Source organism: Erinaceus europaeus, chromosome 19 (genome assembly GCF_950295315.1).
Source record: "Erinaceus europaeus chromosome 19, mEriEur2.1, whole genome shotgun sequence".
NCBI classification, from domain to species: domain Eukaryota; kingdom Metazoa; phylum Chordata; class Mammalia; order Eulipotyphla; family Erinaceidae; genus Erinaceus; species Erinaceus europaeus.
The window spans coordinates 9,096,455-9,102,709 of NC_080180.1; the positions used below are offsets into that span (position 1 = coordinate 9,096,455).

The following is a 6,255-nucleotide window of genomic DNA, read 5'->3' on the forward strand; positions in this document are numbered from 1 at the left end:
GACACAGAGAAATTGAGAGAGGATGAAAAGACAGAGGGGGAGAGAGAAAGATAAGACACCTGTAGACCTGCTTCACTGCCCATGAAGAGACTCCCCTGTAGGTGGGGAGCCAGGGCCTCGAACCAGGATCCTTGTGAGAATCCTTGCTTCATGTCATGTTGGTTAAAATGAGAAATTTTTAAATTAAATTAAAATTTTTTTGTTCCTGGTTTTCATCTCTATACACTGGAGACGATAAATGCACTGTCCTTGTGGATTTTATAGGTTGTTGTGAAGCTTCAGCAATATAATACAGATGAGATTACCTATAGTAAGTGTTCAGGATTTGCAGAAGAAAATAGAAATTTGAGCACGTTGAGAAATACCTCAAAGGGTAGACTAGGTCTTGTTGGCAATGGGAGTGGTATATGTCTAATGGATTTTCATTTTCATTTTCTTTTTATATTTTTGCCTCCAGGGTTATTGCTGGGGCTCTGTGCCTGCAGTAGGAACCCACTACTTCTGGAGGCCATTTTCCCCATTTTGTTGCCCTTGTTGTTACCCTTGTTGTTGTCGTTATAGTCGTCACTATTATTGTTGTCATTGCTGTTGTTGTTGGATAGGACAGGGGGAAATCGAGAGAGAAGGGGAGACAGAGGGGGAGAGAAAGACACCTGCAGACCTGCTTCACAGCCTTGAAGTGACCCCTGCCCTGTAGGTGGGAATCCGGGGTCTAGAACCAGGATCCTTGTGTCAGTCCTTGCTTTGCACCATGTGCGCTTAACTTGCTGCACTACCGTCCGACCTCCCCCCTTATTTTTATTTTATTAAATTTTTAATTGCTTAAAGCACTTTGACATTTGTATCTATTATTATTATTATTATTAATTATTATTATTATTTGGGTAGAGACAGACAGAAATCGAGAGTGAAAGGTTTGACAGTGAGGAAAAGAGAGACACCTGCAGCCTAACTTCACAACTCGTGACATTTTCTTCATGCTGTTGGGGAACAGAGGCTTGAACTCTGTTCCTTATGCATTATAACCTGTGCACTTAACCATGTGTGCCACATACTGGCTCCTTCTTCATCTCTCTTTTAAAATGGGAACTTTTAATACTACTTTTTATCTGTTTTAACTTCCCACGGGTCGTCTGTAGTTTTAACTTTAGAAATTTAAATTCATTTACTTTCTAACTTATAATGAATATATTAATATGATTACTATTATGATATCTTAGGTGAATATTATCTTTCTCTTTTATATGGTGTCTAAAATTTATTGGCCTATGGTGCCCCCAAAATGAAAATAGACTGATACTATCTTTGTAATATTTTCTACTAGAATGCAAATGGTATTGAATAAACTTTCATGCTTATAGATTTTGCAAATACTTACCCTGTATAAATGGCTAATTAATTCCATGAAGCATAACGATCTGTTTTACAACTAAATGAACTTACCATTGTCTTTTTTTTTTTTTTTTTTTTTTTGCTACCAGGATTTTTATTCATTCTGGATGCCGCCACTACAAACCCATGGCTTCTGGAAGCCTCTCCCCCCTCCCCATTTTATTGGATAGGACAGAAAGAAATTGAGAGGGGAAGGGAAGATAGAGTGGAAGAGAGAGAGACTGACACCTGCAGACCTGCTTCACCACTTGCAAAGCAACCTCCCCTGCAGGTGGAGAGCTAGGGGCTCGAACTGGGATTCTTGCTGGGGTCCTTGTGCTTTGTACTACATGCGCTTAACCTGCTGCGCTACTTACCGCCAGACAACCCCTTACCCCCCCACACACATGCACACTGAATAAAACACATGAAAGCAATGTAGAGCAACATATACAGTTAAGAAGTGCTACAGTCAAAATACATTTAATTTCGGCATGTTAAATATGCTTGCCCAAATAAAAACTTTATGTGGCCAATTTAAACCTATACATCTACAAAACCATTCTCTCATTAAAAATTCTAGATAATCGGGAGTCGGGCGGTAGCGCAGCGGGTTAAGCACAGGTGGTGCCAAACTCAAGGACTGGCAAAAGGATCCAGGTTTGAGCCCCCGGCTCCCCACCTGCAGGGGAGTCGCTTCACAGACGGTGAAGCAGGTCTGCAGGTGTCTGTCTTTCTCTCCTCTTCTCTGTCTTCCCCTCCTCTCTCCATTTCTCTCTGTCCTATCCAACAACAATGACATCGATAATAACTACAACAATAAAACAACAAGGGCAACAAAAGGGGAATAAATAAATAAATAAAATTAAAAAAATTCTAGATAATCCAGTGAGCTTGCACCTAAGAATCTGAGATACTCTCCTGTGTTATTATTTGAATAAAAAATAAAGCAACTTCGCTTAAGATCAGGAAAGGCAGGGGAAATAATACAATGGTTATGCAAAAATAATTTCATTCTTGAGGCATCAAAAGTCATAGGGTCAGTCCTGAGCACCATATTAAGGCAGAGTTGAGCAGTGCTCTGGTTGAAGATAAATACATAAATTTAAGAAAATGATAGTAAAGAAAGAAAGTTTCTGATGTACCAGTGAAACTTAATTTAATTTTTACTATCTTTATTTGTTTGTTAGATAGATACAGATAGAAATCAAGAGAGGCAGAGAGATACCTGCAGCTCTGCTTTTCCACTTGCAAAGCTTTCCCTCTACAGATGCAGACAGGGGGCTTGAACCCTGGTCCTTGTGCATTGTAGCATTTGTACTAGACCAGGTGCACCACCACCTGGCCTCCCTAGCCAAACTTTAAACTACACATAAATACATTCTGTTATTTTTATTTTTTATACTAGTATTTTATTGTGTCTGACATCAGTCTATATAAAATAATTACCCTTGTGAAATCGAAATTCATGAAAATTCAGAGAGGTAGATGTTAAGAACTGACAGAAGTTTGCATAGTGTGTGGCACGTTATAGGGACAAGCTATAGAAGCTTCACATTTAGCTCCTCTTTTGAGTATTGATTGGGTCATGGAAAGTAGATCAGAAAACCTTCCAAAGATGTGTTTTACTACAAAAAGGAACAGACTTTCTGAGGTCTGAAGGGATTCGTGCTTGAAGACACTTGGGTCAGCAAGGGGTGATGCTGAGTGAACATTCTGCAGACAGAACTGTTTTAAGTTTGCAGCTGCTTGGAAACCTTCAAGTGGTTCAGCCTAGCTTCCAGCCGGAGCTGCTGAACCACCTTCCTCATAGCCGCGACACTGGAGGAGGAGCCGGTTCTTTGGTCTGCGAGTCTCTGGGTCATGCTCGGGTCAGCGGGACCAGATAGCGGCATGGGGTGAGGGTGAGGGTGTGTGTGTGTGTGTGTGTGTGTGTGTGTGTGTGTGTGTGTGTGTGTGTGTGTGTGTTTGTGTGTTGTCACTTAAATACATTCTAGACTAACCGATACTCAACTTGGAACATCATTCTGGAGATAATGTTGCTTAATTGCATTAGTTTCAGTGCTATGTATCATACACATTATATATATATATATATATATGTATGTGTATGTGTGTGAATGACCATATTATGCAAAATATCTTTGATGTATTTATATGTATATGCTATATAGTATGATTTAAATCTATAGATTCATATTATGTGTCTTACTACATGTTTCTATATTAGTTGACTAAATTAATATCCTGTCAAATATACACATATTTAGCATATATCTATTTGTATGCATATTCCAGATAAATATATGTTATTATATATAGAGAGAGACTGAGACAGATAAAGAAATATGTACAGTGCTCTAGGACCCAGGTTCAGGCCCCAGGTCTCCACTTGCAGGGTCTCTCTCTCACAAACCCCCAATTTTTCTTTCTCAGTCTAATGAATGAATAGTCAATAAGCATTTATAAAATAGTGTTATTAATATTTTTAATTATAGACAGACATTTCAAAAGTCTATATTCCTACAGTTAAAGCAGTGCACATATGGTTATGATAGAATAAAGAGTATTTTTTCTTGTGATTTTATAGCTTAGTCATTTAGCTATTTTACTATGTTACTGCTTAAGAAACAGTTAAGGCTTACATAAAAGAAGCTGAAGATGTGCCAGTAGTTCCTTCTAAAAGAGTAATTAAATGGACAACGTGCTTTTAGGAGCAGTGGTCAGTACAACTTTCAAGGTCAGATTTTGTCCATGCTGTGTAAACTCTTTCTGAGCATAATATAGAGGAATAATAAGAATTTTAAATTAATCTGCTTTTTATAAAACAACCATAACACTATATGGCAAACTCTATGCGTATTTATAAAATATCAGAAGAAATGCTTCATTAATTATTAATTTTGTTTTTATTAATTTGTCAGAGTTATACTGTCCGTCGTGAGCAACTAATGGGTCTTTTTATATGAGAACTGGGATTTAGTTTGGAAAATAACGTATCTGAGAGAAGGCGTATTAAAACTACAATGATAGATGAATAAAATTTAAAAACAACAAAATATCTTACATTATCATAGAACTTACATTGTCATAGGACTCTTTAAAAATGAATGCTAATGGACCATAATAGTGTGAAAATATCTACATTTTGTGCATGTACAAAATGTACAAATACGTACATTTATGTAACTTATACTCAAATTATTCTACATTGTTTAATAATTGTCAGTATGTATTAAAAAGTCTTCAACTAACATGATAGGAAGAAAACCCTGTAATTATGTTACTTATATTTCAAATTTTAATAATTGTTAATTACAATGATCATTATAAACATATCATAAATATATAGATAAGTTTGAGTTGCAAATATAACATGTTTTTTTTAGAACAATTATGTGACAAAAGTATGGATGTTGACATTGTAAAAAGCAATTTGAATAATTTGCCATTCTTCTCCCTTCTAACCTCTCTTCCTACCCTTATATTTTGAATAATAAATCACTGACTTTGTTTCTCCTTTTTAATGTGCACATTTTAAATAATTGTGTATTGTCATTCATCATGGATTCTACTTAGTTTCATCATATATTCTACGTGGCATGATGGGGAGTAAGGGAACCCAGAAACAAGGCAATAAAGAATGATCATTTGAAGGGGAGGTGGTGGTAGTGCCCCTGGTTAAGCACCATTAATTATCATGTGAAAGGACCCAGATCTGATCCCCTGTTTCTTTCTTGCAAGGAGGACCCTTAAGGACTGTAGGTAACTTTCTCTGTCCTTCTCTATTTCTCCTCCTCCTCAATTTCTCTCTGTCTTATCAAGTATAATAGAAAGGAAAAGAACGAAGAAAAAAATGGAAAAACTAGCCACCTGGAGTGGTGGGTTCGTAGTGCCAGGTGGCAAAAAAAAAAAAGTGTGTGTGTGTGTGTGTGTGTGTGTGTGTGTGTGTGTGTGTAGCTTGATGTACTTGGCATCACTTAAGTATTGGCAGGTGCTTTAAGAAAATGAGTCTGAAATGGAATAACTGCCAGCGGTTGGGGTGCCATAGCTCAAAAGAATTAAACTGTGATTATGGCGTGTGCCAGCAAGTTTACAGTTATGTTAACAAATAATGTTTTAGATATGTGGCACGAAAAGGAGGTAACTCAAGATCTAATGCCAGATGTGCCATCCGAGAAACTTGAATGTGTGATGGTGCCATTGACTGAGATGGGGAGGAACAGATAGAAAGGGTGGGACAAAAGCCAAAGTCTAGTTTTTCTTTTGAGGTTTGTGATGGTTCCATAAAGATTAAGAATTCAGCATAAAGTTATAGAAAATGCTCATGAATTCAGTCATTATTTCTCATGTAGTCTACTGCTAGTGCTGGAGTAACAAAGAGTAGAACACTTTTTTTTTTTTTTTTACTTTAGAAATTCAAATTATTTCACTGCTTGGGAAGAACAGAGGGATAAAGGAATTTAAAATTATCTCCTTGTCTACTTATTCAAATCCCTTGCCAAGAGTGTTGTAATATCCAGATGCTTGAAAAGAAAAGAGAAAAAGGAAAATTCCTCTAGCATAACTGAAACCTGAGGTTGCACGAACGAACATTCTTCTTTGCATTTCAAACTCTCTCTTACAAGGACTCATTCACTATGTTTAGACACAGATGTCTCTTCAATTAAAACTTTCCCTGTACTCTATTTAGCACAGTTATATATATATTTTTGCCCACATTTAATTCCTCTCTATTTCTGATTTACATTTTAACAAGATCATTCTGGCAGTTGCTTCCAGAGAATGGATTAGAGTTTCAATAGCGAATACACAGAAATCACATTTGAAGCTGTCGGAGTGGTTGGGAAATAAATGTTGTTGTTTTTTTTTAAGTTGATTTCA

General features: G+C 36.8%; 1 pseudogene; it reads right to left on the minus strand.

Moving 5' to 3' along the window:
* Positions 1–2,979: 2,979 nt before the first annotated feature.
* LOC107522860 (guanine nucleotide-binding protein G(I)/G(S)/G(O) subunit gamma-5-like) lies at positions 2,980–3,236 on the minus strand (annotated as a pseudogene).
* Positions 3,237–6,255: the final 3,019 nt, after the last annotated feature.